This window comes from Telopea speciosissima, chromosome 10 (assembly GCF_018873765.1).
Source record: "Telopea speciosissima isolate NSW1024214 ecotype Mountain lineage chromosome 10, Tspe_v1, whole genome shotgun sequence".
In the NCBI taxonomy this organism is placed as follows: domain Eukaryota; kingdom Viridiplantae; phylum Streptophyta; class Magnoliopsida; order Proteales; family Proteaceae; genus Telopea; species Telopea speciosissima.
Genome location: NC_057925.1, coordinates 4,781,060 through 4,798,094, shown reverse-complemented (window position 1 = coordinate 4,798,094; position 17,035 = coordinate 4,781,060). Strand labels below are relative to the sequence as shown.

Here is a 17,035-nt window from a genome sequence, read left to right as displayed (position 1 = left end):
GCAATGAAAGGGAAATTTTTAGTTATTTATTATCAGTTCTAGTTTTCTTGTTTTTGGCACTTTTGTTGATGCGGGATGTCAATCTGTTTTTTTTTGTATATTTAATTTTTCTTTTTTTTGTTTTTTTAATATAATTTATTCATTAAAAAAAAACATATATCAATCACAAAGTTCTAGCCAATTCTCCTTTTAAGCCTTAATTTTCATATGATGAACAAGTTTACACTAGGTTACAAATACAATAGTACCCAACCCAACCGAGAGAGAGAGAGAGAGAGAATGCAAAGGTAACCCCCTAGAAAAAACCTTATTGCCAAATCCAAGCATCGGTTCAGCCTAATTTTGATTGGTTGATGCGCCCTTCGGAACTCCATTATTTTCATTGTTTTTGAATTGCTTGGAAGATAATAGAAATAACAGGGAGGAAATTTATAAATTAACTACAGCCACAATCTAGTAAGCTTTGGGTGGTGGAGGGGAACTATAATAGTATGAAGGAGGTGGTGAGAGGGATGGTTGAGGTGGAGATTTGTAGTAGTAAGGAGGAGGAAGTGAAGGTGGGAGTGGTGATTTATAGTAGTATGGAGGAGGCGATGGTGAGGGTGGAGGTGGAGACGTATAGTAGTATGGAGGACGTGGTGAGGGTGATGGAGGGGGTGGCGATTTATAGTAGTATGGAGGAGGCGATGGTGAGGGTGGAGGTGGGGACTTATAGTAGTATGGAGGAGGCGATGGTGAAGGTGGAGGTGGGGACTTATAGTAGTATAGAGGAGGTGGTGATGGTGATGGGGGTGGGGGCGATTTATAATAATAGGGAGGTGGTGGCGATGGTGGTGGACGAGATTTGTAAAAGTAGGGAGGTGGTAGCGACAGGGATGGAGGAGGTGGTGATGGTGATGGAGGTGGAGGAGACTTGTAAGAATAGGGAGGGGAAGGTGATGGCGATGGTGGAGGTGGTGACTTATACAAGTATGGAGGAGGAGGAGGAGTTGATGGTGAAGGTGGTGGTGATGGTGGTGACTTATACAAGTAGGGAGGAGGAGGCGATGGTGAAGGTGGTAGCGGTGACTTATACAAGTCTTTAGGGGGAGGTGATGGAGATGGTGGAGGTGGTGACTTGTACAAGTATGGAGGAGGAGGCGATGGTGAAGGTGGTAGCGGTGACTTATACAAGTCTTTAGGGGGAGGTGATGGAGATGGTGGAGGTGGTGACTTGTACAAGTATGGAGGAGGAGGCGATGGTGAAGGTGGTGATGGTGATTTATACAAGTAGGGAGGGGGAGGGGATGGAGATGGTGGAGGTGGTGAGTTGTACAAGTATGGAGGAGGAGGCGATGGTGAAGGTGGTGGTGGTGACTTGTACAAGTAGAGAGGGGGAGATGATGGAGATGGTGGAGGTGGTGACTTATACAAGTATAGCATAGGAGGAGGTGATGGTGAAGGTGGAGGTGGTGATTTGTAATAGTATGGAAGTGGTGGTGGTGATTTATAATAATATAGAGGAGAAGGTAATGAGAATGGGGGAGGTGGGAAGGTGTAATAGTATAGAAGAGGAGGCAATGGTGATGGTGGAGGTGGTGACTTGTAGTAATATGGTGGTGGAAGAGATGAAGATGGAGGTGGTTGTGATTTGTAGTAGAATGGTAGAGGTGGTGATGGAGTTGGGGACTTGTAGTAATACGGCGGTTGAGATTTGTGACCATATGGAAGTGGAAGAGATTTCACAGACATTTCATCTGCCACAACATTGGTGGCTATCAAGCAAACTACCAAAGCCAAAGCATAAACTAAGTGAGGCCAAGGGGGTGTCATGGCCATAGGCTGAATAGAAGAGGAGGAGATCACTACTTGCGAATGGCTTGGAATGAGAGGCAATTCCATAGAGCTAGCTTATATATATACTGATCCCTAGCTTAGAAAGTTTCCAACTAGTGCAGATCTTATATAATTAATTAATAGTCCAGATTTTGATTTTCATTTCATTCATCCCACTACGAATTTTTCTACACTCTGGTGGGTTGGTATCCCTTGAATTCTAAAAATGTTGACAAAAGCTACACCGATGCCTAATTCTTCCTTTGGTTGGTGTGACTTGTGAGTACAGCTTTCTGATAACTTTATCTAATATATATATATATATATATATCCTATCTATTATGTGGAAATGTTCCATCTGAACGGCTGAGGATTACATAGATCAATAAGCTATGGATCGGAAATGGACCACTCCATCGTACACGTTATCGATAGCGCCTTCTTTGCCAGGGAGTCAACACAACTGTTATTCTCCCTTGGAACATGAGTGAAAATACATGTATCAAGATAAGTAGAAAGGTGAATAATATCCTCTAGGATGTCATGGATGCGAAGAGGAAACACAGATAGCCCGCCGTGTAAGTAAGTGATAACCTCCTTATTATCAGATGCAATAACAATATTCTTATAGCCCTTCGATATGTACTCCTATAGAGAAGAACGGATAGTCATAGCTTCCCCAGTAGCAATATCCTCAAAACTCATTGGAATCGAAACAACATGAATATATGGGTCGGCCTAAAAAATCCAAGTAAATAATGTCAACACCACCTGTAGTAGAGTTAGGAGGCAAGCTAGCATCACAAAAAATCTAAGCCATCGCCGACTGGTGTGAGAATTCTCCAGAAATCGCTGATGAAGAAAGGTCACCGATGGAGGTTGTACAACAATAGAATTCTGAGATTCATAAAATTCTTGGAAAGCAGGGAAAGAGGTCTGAATAACCTCTAGTGGAGACCAACATCATCTGCCAAATATATTATCATTCTGTGCTTTCCAAAAAAATCCAACATATAAAAGAGCATAATGAGATTCCCATTCAAAGAGTGCCTTTATCCCATGAAATACTGCTCCAACCCATGATCCAATCGTTTAGTGAAGGATCATCACCCGAAGGAATCATGAACCCTAAAGAACAACCAAACCAGGTTGCACGGGCAAAAGAACAACCTAGTAGAATGTGTGAGATAGTTTCAACAGATCCACACCTAGCACAACACCGATCAACTTTGCTACTGCGATGGCAATGTGTATCACCCGTTGCTACACCAACAACACACACTCTCCACAGAAAGTGTTGAATTTTGGGATGGCTTCTACAATTCCAGATCATCTTCCAAACACCCCTCGACACATCTGACCAAGAGTGGTTCCTTTAATATGTTGCCTCTAAACTTCTTTCCACTGTTAAGGCATTAGCAAGTAGATGATAAGCACTCTTCACAAAGAAAACATCATTGTTAGAGGCCATCCACTCAAGCTTATCCAAATTAGGAAATAGGGGAAGCTGTATTTTCTTAATGCTTTTGACATCAGATAAAACAAAAATTGGAAGTTAGCAAACCATTATCCCAAGATCTTCTATCTTGGTCAATCAGATCAGCCACTAAATGAATAGAAGCATCATTCAGGTGAGATGAATTGATTTTGTAGTCTTGTAGGGAAGGAACCTAGGCATCATTCCAAACATCAACTGATTCACCATCACCAATTCGCCAACATAAACACTTCTTTAAGACACTAATGCCTTCCATAATGCTCCTCCAACCCCAACTAGGTTGATTACCAATCCTTGCATGTAAAATATTGGAAGTTGGTTAATATATAGACTTAAAAAACGGGAAAATAGACTATCTCCATCTTTCCATAATTGCCAAGCAATCTTGGATAATAAAGCGTTATTATGAAAAGAAGGATCACGAAAGCCAAGGCCACCTTTCTCCTTGGATTGACACAACCGCTCCCATGAAATCCAGTTTATCTTTGGCTTGTCATTATTTTTCCCCAAAAGAAACTAGATGTAATTTGCCACAAATGCTTATAGTAAGAAGCCGGTAATTTGAAATGCATACAAATTACATGTACGCGCAGAGGAACTGGACTTCATTTCTAGAGCAGATCAAATCATTCAGACCATCCAGTTTTTTTGCAGAGAAGATTTTTATTTATGTATTATTATTTATATAATTTTTAACTACATATTACACTAGTAAGTCAAATATTTAGTGTCACACCCCCATCCCAATAAGGGATAAAACACTATAAAAGGGGTATGATAGGATGCTTACCAACATCCTAACCACTACTAGGATCTCGATGCAGTGGCCACTCACAATCTTAAACTAATATTAAATTACAATAATATTAGAATGCAGAAAGTAAAGGAATATTTCATTCCAAAAGATCAGAATTGGGCGGAAGCGTTACAGATACAAAGGATTCAAAGTCTATGTGATAGACAGTTTAATGTTTTACATTTTGACCCAAAAGATTTACTTGAAACTGAAACAGTAGAAATACTACCAAATATATACAATACTCATAATGAACAAAATAAATAAATAAAAAAAAAGATATAATTGTGCCCCAATGGCACAGACCATGAGTGTACGCTATCATCAAGGTCCAAAATCACAGGCTCCAATCAGTCCATACCAAAAAGAGGATCACCATCATAGATCACCTGCATACAGCTAAAAAGGGTTGCGCAACGAGGGTAAGCTCCACTGAGCCCAGTGAGGGGATGAGGAATGCACAAAAATACAATTCACATATAGTCCATGATGCATGTAAATGTTAATAGATTTTCCACCTAACAAACAATCTAAGTCATGGTATATGCTACTGTGATAACTCGGGAGACACTGAGGGTCACTTAACCTATCGCCTCAGTGAAACCTCAATTATCACGAGGGAGCCTACGCCGGTAGAAGCCATCAGACCACCTAGTGGCAGACCCCGATAGTCATCACTACCCCTGACCTGGCCTCTCTCGCCTCCACAGACATCAGGTGCTCAGACTGTCCAACACATAAACCCCTGTTGGCAAGGGTCGTAGCATAAGGGAGCATAAATCCTAGCCACAGATATACTACATGCAAATCTTATCATCCCAAAAGGTACTCCGGGTGCATCAATGTCCCATTCTATCTAGTACCCGGATACCAGCATGATACGGCGCATACAGATCAGGATGGCAAACAATGATTTTAATAATAATAATTTTGGGGTTCCAACACAGGCATACCCGGTACCGTAACCCAATATAATAAAGTAAAGCAACATATCCACAATTCATCAATTTTTATCCAACGTAGTTTATATGCAAGAATGCAACATGTTAAGTATGGATGCAAACATACACAATTATATGATCTCTCTCTCTATATATATATAACAAGCCCAAACATCACCCAAAACCCACTCACAGTTTGTTTGTTCATCATTTGGTGTGTTCGGTAAGGTTTGCTTATGTGCACGTGCTCCCGTATAAATTTCAAGGTCTGAGGATGCATGAGAACAATGTTAGAAGTGTATAGGTGGGTCCCACGAAGGGTCTCAATAGTTTAATTGAAGTTTAGTCAAGACAGCAGGGGTGGTTGCAGGAACGGAGGCAGCTAGGTGAGTCCGATCGTGGATCCGTTTAGGCCAAACCTTGAAAATATATGGAACGGACTCACGGGCGAATGTGGAACATGAATCCGCTCGTGCATCCGTCCAAGCCCTAAGACATTCCCAAGAGTGAACTGAGCTACGGGCGGATTTACCAAGTGGGTCCGCTCGTGGCTCCGCCCAAGGCTAAACAGCTAGGTTATACCGGATGGACTGACGGGCCGTGGATCCACTCGTGGTTCCGTCGACATTCCTTTGAAATCTGAGAGGATTTTCACCTTCAGCCCTTCATCCATGAAACCATAGAGGTCCTAGGGTTGGGGATGTGAGTCCAATCCTTCGTTGGAGGTCCTAAACATCTAGCCCTTTATAAGACTTAGAGGATTCAAGGGATTTGATCCAACTCTAAGGTTCTCCCTAAGTATTACTATTGTTAAGTTTGATAAAATACAACACAAATTACCTAAGTCAATCACTTTCAACCTTCACCCCTATAGGTGTTATGACTTTTAGGACCCTAAAAGGACCATTTCAAGTTCCAACAAGACCACCAAGGGCTAGTCTAAGCATTAGTTCTTGGGATTCATAGGTTTGGAATCACTTTAGGACTTTCCAATTCTAAGATAAGGTCACAAGTCCCTTAGGACAGCAAGGGGGTTTTGAGGGCATCAAGGGTAAACCTTGGTATCCCAATAGATCAATTAATTAACATATTTAGGGGGCACTTTAGGTGATAATTAATCCCTATTAAAATTTATTAAGTCTTACACAAGCAGCCACAATGTGGGTGACGTCACCGAACTAAAGTTATGTTCTAAAGTAGCTGTCAAAATACATCAGCTAAGTTTGGGTCCACTTTTTAGGGTCTTTTATTTGGATTGGTTCCACCATTTCTTCATAGAAAATGTATCCCTTTGAGTCTATTTGACAACGCAACTCGAATCACGTCGATACGATATGTATAGACAAAGTTATGCCCAAAATACTAAACAGTGGTCATGCTGTAAACTGCGGACGGATTCACGAACGGATCCACTTGTGTGAGTCCGCCCGTGCATCCGTTCAAACCCTGAGACACACCCGAGACACACTCAAGAAGGGTGGATCCACGGGCGAATGCACGATTGTGAGTCCGCCGCTGAGTCCGTTCGCAGCAGGAATGAGTTTTTCAACTCCGAACTTCATCCAAATTGGTTCCCAAGGCCCCCAATGGCTTCAAGGGCTTGTAGGGATGGTTCCTAAAGTTAATCAAGGTCCTAATAACCCTAATGGCACAATGCATTAAGCCATCTATGGTCTATATCCAATTTCTCAACCCAAACTTGGGTTTTTGGGTGAAATCCCTAGGTTGAATGGCTTGGGTTGAATGGCACTTCAAAGAGAGGTGCAAGGGTAGGCAAAAGCATCCCAAAAGGGACTACAATCATCTCTCCAACAAGAGCATTAGGTCCCAAGTGGAACCCAAGCTAATCTCAACCTCAAGATTCAAAACCCTAAGCTAGTAAATAAAGAAATGGAGAGGGAGAGATGGAAGATTCACTCACCTCCAATGGAGAAGCAAAATCCAAGGCTAGATGAGCCTCCTTTCTCCTTTCTCTTTCCTTTTCCTTTTCTTTTCTCCTCTCCTTCCCACGTTTTGTTCTTTGGAGAAATGAGGAAAAACTTAAGAGATTCCTCCTCTATTTACCCTCTTAAGACTAAGATAAACAAAAAAATGTAAACTCCCTAAACTACCCTTACCTTTATTCTCTTTTCTCTACAACAAGCCATGGTCCAACTATTGGGCCAAGATTTAACCCATGATCCTTGAACCAACCCAACTTCTCAAACCTAAAAAGAACCTATTGGCTATAAAATGAAATGGGCCTTAGGGCCAGTTTGGCTAAGATTCTTAGGTCCAATTAGTTAGGGTATGTTTGGCTTAGCTTAAGGCCCAAAAATGTGTTTTAGTCTAGGGCTTGTTTGGCTAGGGTCTCTTAGTTGTAACTTAGGGCATGTTTGGGTAGGGTAGCTCAAAAGTTCATTTAACAAGAAACACATCTAAAGTTAGTTTTAGAATAAAACATGGGCCTTAAGGTCTGTTTGATTTCTCATTAAAACCTCTAGTACTAAGGTCTTAAGTCTTGTTTGGTTTAGGCCTTTAATACTAAAACTCATTAACATTATATTTGGGCCTTGTGGGCCCACATACAAGGTTAAAAAATGCAAAAAAGGTAACGGTGGGGGTTTATTTGGTCCAAGGGTTTAATTATGGTGTCCGGGATACGGAGATGTAGGTCCCACAGGAAAATAAACCAAAAGGGCAGATAACAGCACGGGCGGATCCTCAAACGGATTCAGTTCGAGTGAGTCCGTTCGTGACTCCGGTGCTGCTATCAGGACCCAAACTTCAAGGAAAATTTGCTGGGCTTTGACCCGTACTTCCAGGACTTCGAGGAAACACTCATAATAAAATATTAGGCTTAAGGCCATTAATGTTGACCATTACCACCTATGCATTACCCTTTGGTGAAGGTCTAAATTGCCCTGGGGTATTAGGGTATATTTTGGGCGCGAGTGTAACATTTAGTGTCCGATCAAGATATTAAAGTGACAATATAATAGTCAGAGTAATCTGAATGAATAATATAATTAAACATAATTAATCATTATACCAAGTTTATTAGTTTTTCTTTCTAGAAATGATTAGTTAAGTGTCATTTATTATTTCTTTGTGATAAATGGTTTATTTTAGATTATCAAACTTGACTATTAACTTGTCATTTTAACCGAATTATTTAAACAAAATCTGTATTAAACTAAGATCCAGCCATTTGATAATTAGAATAGAGTCAAAGACTAAAGTAGGACCAGTCCTTGAGGTGTACGACAATCTAGCCTATTTCCATTCCATGGTTTTTTAAAACTTGTAATTCAGAATCTATGTGTACTACACGTTCTTATCAATAAAGCTTAGTTTATCTCCCCCCCCCCCCCTAAAAAAAAAATAAAAAATGACATACTGACTGACATTATATTTTGAGAGAGAGACAGGGGGTCTTGCATGCGACAATTGGATCGTTATAATATTGAAAGTATCTGTGAAAGTATCTGTCTTATTTTCTTTCCTACTCCTTTGCATGTAGGGTTACATTTGTTAGCTGTAATAATGTAATAATGTATGCATTAGCTTACAACATTTACATTGTAAAATATTTTTTATTTTTGGTGGGGGTTGGGGGGGGGGGGGGTGGGGACGCCACGCCCAATCATAGTGGGGGGGCGGCCAGGGCACAATAACAGCCCCGCCTCCATGAAAAATGAAAATCTCACCCCCGAGATGCCAGCACGCGCTCGCATTGATTGCCAGCCTGTTGTACACACATGGTCCCTGCACTCCCCCACAAAGAACCCTCACCCATATTTTATTACATATAAGGGGTAGGTAAGATTTTGATTGGACTGATGCAGTCGCATAACGTGAGTCTCGATTGGCATTTGCAAGTTGCCAATTGGCATTAGACAATGCATTACTTAACGCGAATTCTGAATTCTTAGCAAAGAGAATTGTGTAGAAAATTAGGCGGAACACAACTGCAATTTGGTGGCCGGCAGCCAGCTTCTTATTTTCATTTTCTTTGAAGGAGTGGCGGTAAGTTAAATCACTTCAAAAGTCAATTTTATGGGATTTGAGACTTCGTTTCTCTGTCGTAATTTAGTGAAAATTAGCTTTTCGTAAGAATATGATATACTTTATCGCAATGCTGAACCTGCAATTTTGTTATCCAAATCTTCCTCAAATTGATTTTCAGTTTCAAATCCTAAACGATTTGGGGAAGAAGAGGGCAATTTGTTCACTTTACCCTTTAATTTTGATGGATTTTATTATAAGGGCATTTTCGTCATTAGATTTTCTGAAGCTAATGTTTAAGATCCTAGACTAACGGACTAAACTAAAGTGTTACAATAATTAAAAAAATAGGGGGGCACCTGGAAATTGTAAAGTTACAACAGTGCGTTTGTACAAATGGGCATTTTGAAGGGGGCATTTGGTAAAAACCCACATAATAATGTTAGTGAAGGCAACTTGGTCATTCTACCCTATCAAGGGCATAATGGTCTAACCATGTACAAAAAAGTCCAGACGTTTGAACATAATGTTCCAAACTAACCTACTGGACTAAAGGAATACAATATTTTGAAAGTAGGGGGGACACACAAAAATTGTACAGTTGTAAAGGTGTATTTGTACAAATGGGCATTGGGCAAAAACCCTTTAAAAAATGGTTGGAACCTAATTTCTGTAGCTCATCAATACCTGGTTAGAACTTGTAAAATCAGAGGTAAAGTGTATTGGGATTCTTCAAATTTAAAGACTTAAATCTGGTAGTACTGGAATTAATAATTAGATCGTGGATGATATATGAGCTCAATGCAAAGGCCATCAGAACTCAATAATTTACTTTCTTTGTGTATGTGATCCTGATGTATATGCTTGATTTTTCCAAACAATTTTTCCCCTTTTTTATTTTTTTTACCTTTTGGATTGTTCTCTGGCCAGAAATGTAGAGATTGCTGATGAAGATATCCTACTAGAGCGGGTACGTTGGGTCTTTGTCGATGATGGGTCATATTCCACCCACAAAGATAGAGCCAACAAGAAGGCCTGCACGTAAGGGAGAGTATTGAGGTAATCCCACATCGGCTGTGGGTGCTCCAACGATCTGAGCCTTTTATTTAATAACTTTTTTTTTAGGTGGGGGGGGGAGAGGGTGGGGAATTTGAACCCACATGACCTTGATGAAGTAAATTTGCATGTTTGTAGATATATGTGAAAACCGAAAAAGAAATCATGATAAGTTGATTTAGATATGTTGAGGAAGTTTGTGCTTCCAATAACTGTCTTCATACAAAAAAACCAAACAGAGAAATATTTATAAAAAGGAACAAGTTCTAGCCAATTCTCCTTTTAAGCCTTAATTTGCATATGATGAACAAGTTTCCAACATGTAACAAATACAATAGTTTCCAACAGAGACACACACAGAGAGAGAGAGAGAGAGAGAGAGAGAGAGCTATTACAAAATGCAAAAAATAACCCCAAAAAAACCTTTTATTGCCAAATCCAAGCTTCGGTTCAGCTCAGTTTCGATTGATTGATGCGCCCTTCGGGACCTCCACTATTCTCATTGTTTTGGAATTGCACCGAAGGGAATAGAAATAACAGGGAGGAAAATTAGAAATTAATGAACTACAAGTACAATTTATTGGGAATGAATAGAAAAATTTTAATGAACTACATTGGAATGATGGAATATCTAGTAAACTTTGGGTGGTGGAGGGGAACTATAATAGTATGAAGGATATGGTGAGGGAGGAGGTGGGGACTTATAGAAGTATGGAGGAGGTGGTGATGGAGATGGAGGAGGTGGCGATGGTGATGGTGGTGGGGGTGACTTATACATGTAAGGAGGGGGAGGTGATGGAGATGGTGGAGGCGGTGACTTATACAAGTATGGAGGAGGAGGCGATGGTGAAGGTGGTGGTGGTGACTTATACAAGTAGGGAGGGGGAGGTGATGGAGATGGTGGAGGGGGTGACTTGTATAAGTATGGAGGAGGCGGTGATGGTGAAGGTGGTGGTGGTGACTTATACATGTAAGGAGGGGGGAGGTGATGGAGATGGTGGGGGCGGTGACTTGTACAAGTATGGAGGAGGAGGTGAAGGTGAAGGTGGTGGTGGTGACTTATACATGTAAGGAGGGGGAGGTGATGGAGATGGTGGGGGTGGTGACTTGTACAAGTATGGAGGAGGAGGTGATGGTGAAGGTGGAGGTGGTGACTTATACATGTAAGGAGGGGGAGGTGATGGAGATGGTGGGGGTGGTGACTTGTACAAGTATGGAGGAGGAGGTGATGGTGAAGGTGGAGGTGGTGACTTATACATGTAAGGAGGGGGAGGTGATGGAGATGGTGGGGGCGGTGACTTGTACAAGTATGGAGGAGGAGGTGATGGTGAAGGTGGAGGTGGTGACTTATACAAGTATGGAGGAGGTGGAGATGGTGAAGGTGGTGGGGGTGACTTATACATGTATGGAGGAGGAGGTGATGGTGAAGGTGGTGGTGGTGACTTATACATGTAAGGAGGGGGAAGTGATGGAGATGGTGGAGGCGGTGACTTGTACAAATATGGAGGAGGAGGAGATGGTGAAGGCGGTGGTGGTGACTTATACATGTAAGGAGGGGGAGGTGATGGAGATGGTGGAGGCGGTGACTTGTATAAATATGGAGGAGGTGGTGATGGTGAAGGTGGTGGTGGTGACTTATACAAGTAGGGAGGGGGAGGTGATGGAGATGGTGGGGGCGGTGACTTGTACAAGTATGGAGGAGGAGGAGATGGTGAAGGTGGTGGTGGTGACTTATACATGTAAGGAGGGGGAGGTGATGGAGATGGTGGAGGCGGTGACTTGTACAAGTATGGCGGAGGTGGAGATGGTGAAGGTGGTGGTGGTGACTTATACATGTAAGGAGGTGGAGGAGATGGTGAAGGTGGTGGTGGTGACTTATACATGTAAGGAGGGGGAGGTGATGGAGATGGTGGAGGCGGTGACTTGTATAAGTATGGAGGAGGAGGTGATGGTGAAGGTGGTGGTGGTGACTTATACATGTAAGGAGGGGGAGGTGATGGAGATGGTGGAGGCGGTGACTTGTACAAGTATGGAGGAGGTGGAGATGGTGAAGGTGGTGGTGGTGACTTATACATGTAAGGAGGGGGAGGTGATGGAGATGGTGGAGGCGGTGACTTGTATAAGTATGGAGGAGGAGGTGATGGTGGTGGTGACTTATACATGTAAGGAGGGGGAGGTGATGGAGATGGTGGAGGCGGTGACTTGTACAAGTATGGAGGAGGTGGAGATGGTGAAGGTGGTGGTGGTGACTTATACATGTAAGGAGGGGGAGGTGATGGAGATGGTGGAGGCGGTGACTTGTATAAGTATGGAGGAGGAGGTGATGGTGAAGGTGGTGGTGGTGACTTATACATGTAAGGAGGGGGAGGTGATGGAGATGGTGGAGGCGGTGACTTGTACAAGTATGGAGGAGGAGGTGATGGTGAAGGTGGTGGTGGTGGTGGTGACTTATATATGTATGGAGGGGGAGGTGATGGAGATGGTGGAGGCGGTGACTTGTACAAGTATGGAGGAGGTGCCGATGGTGAAGGTGGTGGTGGTGACTTATAAATGTAAGGAGGGGGAGGTGATGGAGATGGTGGAGGCGGTGACTTATACAAGTATGGAGGAGGAGGCGATGGTGAAGGTGGTGGCGGAGACATATACAAGTAGGGAGGGGGAGTTGATGGGGATGGTGGAGGTGGTGACTTATACAAGTATGGAGGAGGAGACGATGGTGACGGTGGTGGTGGTGATTTGTAATAGTATGGAGGTGGAGGTGATGGGGAGGGTGGAGGTGGTGAGTTATAATAGTATGGAGGAGGCGGCGATGGTGATGGTGGAGGTGGTGACTTGTAATAATAAGGTGGTGGAGGAGATGAAGATGGAGGTGGTGGTGATTTGTAATAGTATTGCGGAGGCGGTGATGGAGATGGTGGAGGTGGTGACTTGTAATAATAAGGAGAGGGAGAAGGTGGTGGTGGGGACTTGTAGTAATACGGCGGTGGTCGATGTTTGTGATGATGTAGATGCGGAAGAGATTTCAGAGGCTTTTCGTCATCTGCTACAACATTGGTGGCTATCAAGCAAACTACCAAAGCATAAACCAGGCGAGGCCAAGGGGGTGCCATGGCCTTAGGCTGAAGAGGAGTAAGAGAAGACTAGCTTGAGAATGGCTTGGAATGAAAGTCCATTCCCTAGTTTATATACTGATCCCTTCAATCAATGTACACAAAGAGTTACATTTGTTTAATTGATTAGAAAGTTCCCAACTGGTGCAGATCTTATATAATATTCCATCTTTTCATGTCATTCATCCCACTAACTAAACCTTTCTGATAACTTTATCTAATATATATAAACCCTAACCACTTCTAGTATGAATAGTTCCTGCCTTAAGAGTCAACTCCAAAGCATATCTCCCAAGTCTCTGAAAGTAGTGCAACAAAGGTGCCAGCCCATATGGAACCTATTATAATGGGATCACCCTTAAACAAAAAACCCAGTTTTTCTGAAGCAAATCAAATCGTTCAGACCTAGAGAACCAATCAGGAATGTCATTTGAGAACTAACCTCTGGATCTAGGGCTGTTTTGGTTTTACCATTTGGATAGATCTAAGACTTAATTCATTGAGTATTGGTGGAGAAATTATTCTTTTAATCAACAACCCATGAATGTGTTTTTGTTAATGTTTGGATCTGAGACTCCATTTTTTTGTCAATCGACAACCCATGTGTGACACATTTTGTTATGTATTATCTGAAAGGTGGGTTAGCTTTGTTTAGTACTAAAAACATATTCTAGCTTGAATAGGAGATTTTATGTAATTTAACTATGAGAAGTAGTTTTCTGTCTTACTCCCATGTGTCTATCACTCTCCTCCTCAAAACATGGGGGTAGAGGTGTCTTTTCAAATGGGGAGGAGAGAAATAGACTCATAGAAGTGCTAGCATAGGCCATACTCCCAAACATAGAACTTTCTCCCTTTAACCATGGATTACAGTACTAGTAAGTCAAATATTTGATGTCGGATCATGAAATCGACATATAATAGCTAGAGTAATCTGTTTATCCTAAACACAATGAATCATTACCATTTTTTTATTTTATTTTATTTTTTTTCTTTCAGAAATCATTGACCATGTTTATTTTTCCAGCCCTGCAGGGAGGCTGGAATTTGTTAGAATTGTCATGCAAGCTTCCTACATCTACTGGACCGGTGTTAATGGGTTTCTTGGATCTTTTATTCAGAATAGCTTTCTTATAGGAAGAAAGTGACAACACCACCTTTCTTCACACCATTGGTTGGACTGATGTGTGTCTTCGTATGTAAGAAGGTGGTCTTGGCTTAAGAAGGGTGAAAAATATTCAAGAGTTCAAAGGCAAGTCCATATGCAATCTTACAATTAAAATGACATTCTGTGTCACGGTGTATCAGCTATGTTGGGAAAGAAACAATAGAAGATGGACCAACTCCTTCTCTTATAGTCAAATTTGGATTATAGTTAAATTTGAGATTAGAACTAAGATTAACCGTCTTCATGCTTCGGATGTTGGTTATCTCAAGAATAGACATATTGTTTCGTCCTAGGGCCTTCAGATGAGGCTTTTGTAGCCCCTTGTATAGGGATTAATTTCTCCATTCGGTGCTTTGTATATTTTTCGCTCTTTAATAAATTTTCATTCACCAAAAAAAAAAAAAAATGTCATTTATTATTACATAAGCCATTTATCATTACATGGCTTATGTTAGACTATCAATGTTAACTATTAACTAGTCAATCTAACTGAATTATGGGAAAAAGAACACTACTCAATCATGTGGTTCCTGTGCTCACACGTAGGAGCACACGAAAAGATCGCTCAGCCCCCAATAAAATCGAAAATCTCATCCAAATCAATACTTCTGTGTCCACTCTCATTGGCTACACGACTAGTTAGCATTCTCTTGCCCCCAAATTATTTATAGAAAATGTTGTATCAAACCAATGGTCCCAACCATGTGAGAATTATAGACTAATGCTACACACAAACACAGTCATTAAAAAAAACTAAAAAGATAAGGAGAAAATCATGAGGGTTTGTACGCGGCAACTGGGTTATAATATTGAATAAGTTTTTTTTTTTTTTTTTCATTTTCTTTCTCTTCTCCTCTGATGAGGGTAGGTAGGTTTATAGTTGGACTGAAGCGTAGGCTGTCTGTGGACCGAATCTAATGCGTAATGTGTGTCTCGATTGGCATTAAATTAGGGGGAACACATGCAAATTGGTGGAAGCCAGCTTCTTGAATAGAAGAACTATAGAAGGCAGGTCCATTCCTTGAAGGCTCCTATAGTCCTATGCACTTCCATTGCTCAATTAAGAATTTATTAGGTCTTTTATTTTCATTTTTCTTTGGACTAATAGTTGGTAACTTCGATCACCTCAAAAGTCAATTTCGTTCAACTCAATATCAGACAGCTAACACTTATTCCATTTTTATTTTTTTTGGGAGTTTTAATATTGGACACCAACCATCTTAGGGTTCACAAACCCCTCCTAGATTTTGGTATGTTCCAAATTATCCTCCTGCTCCTTGATGAATGGGATCCCATTCATCATGGGTGGAGGGAAATTTAACCCTTTAATATTTGGTTCTTATTTAGAAGATGGATGAAGAAGAGAAGATGGGTGTATGTCATTGAAGAGCTTCTAGGGACGGTTGGTATGATTTAGATAATTTAGTAGAAGCAAAGTAGGTACTTGTTCATAACTTGCAGTTGTTTGATGCAAGGTATTCCTACCAAAGATAAGTTGCGTAGGAGATCCTTTTTTATGGTTTTTGTTGGGCAGGTTTGGAAGGCAAAGATCACCGTTTTGTTAATGTCCTTTCACCTTCTAAATTTGGAAGTACATTGTGAGGTTATGCTCCCTTTCTCGGTGTTCTTCGAAGAGCCTATTTGTTACACCCCGTTTTGAGCAACCTAGGTGTAGTATGAATTGATACAATCTCGCATCCAAGACCACCAAGATCATAATGCAGCACTCTTATTCAAGCACAAGCCATAGAGAAATAAAGTAGTAGAAGATTATAAGAACTATAAATATAAATATAAGAAATCTGATAAAGACTGAGCAGTAACTTATATATATAAAGTGTTTGTTGATAATCCCAAATTCCCATATTTACAGTTATCCAAAAGACAAATATTTACATATCTAAAGTAGTACGTACACAAAAAGAGTAATAACAAAATAAACGATCTAAACCATCAGGCCCGCTTATGAGAAGTCACATAGGTCACAATTGCAAGACCCATCATGTTCCTCGGGCTCTTGCTCTGTGAAGTCCATCACCACCATCATCCTCGTACTCATAAACAAGTTGTTCATCATCTGCACAAACATCTAAAAAGAGGTTTTCCATGAGTGTGAGCCCTACTCAGCCCAATGAGAAGGGAAACATAAAGCATTCAAATGATGCATGAAGCATATATTGTTAAGTATAAATATCAATCACATGATGCATGTAACATCCCACCTTTAACTTAATCACCTAGGAAGCATACCAAGTCACTAAGTTCAAGCTACTATACTGATATCGGGAAGCATCTTGGGTCACTTCTTTTTATTGCCGCTATGTCCCTTCAACCAACACCGAAAGAAGCCCACCTCCACGCTTGGCATCCGGTACCAAATCTTCGAGCAGACCTCGATAATCAGCACACCCGATCCTGGTATATCCCTTACTCCAACCATCTAGTGCTTGATTATCTAGCACCTAAACCCCTGCTGGTAAGGGTTGTAGCTTGGGTTTTTCAATCTAACTATGTATTCTAGATGATGACATGCTGTATTCAATAGTACACCATGTTCCATATACACATCCACTCAAAGACACAGGGTCTCACAAGCATTTCTTATGCAATAACCAATCATATCAATTATTCACAATAAATCATCCTCATAGAGATAATCCACGA

General features: G+C 41.2%; 1 pseudogene; it reads right to left on the bottom strand.

Moving 5' to 3' along the window:
• Nucleotides 1-453: 453 nt before the first annotated feature.
• LOC122642292 lies at nucleotides 454-13,203 on the bottom strand (annotated as a pseudogene).
• Between the last annotated feature and the right edge of the window lie 3,832 nt (nucleotides 13,204-17,035).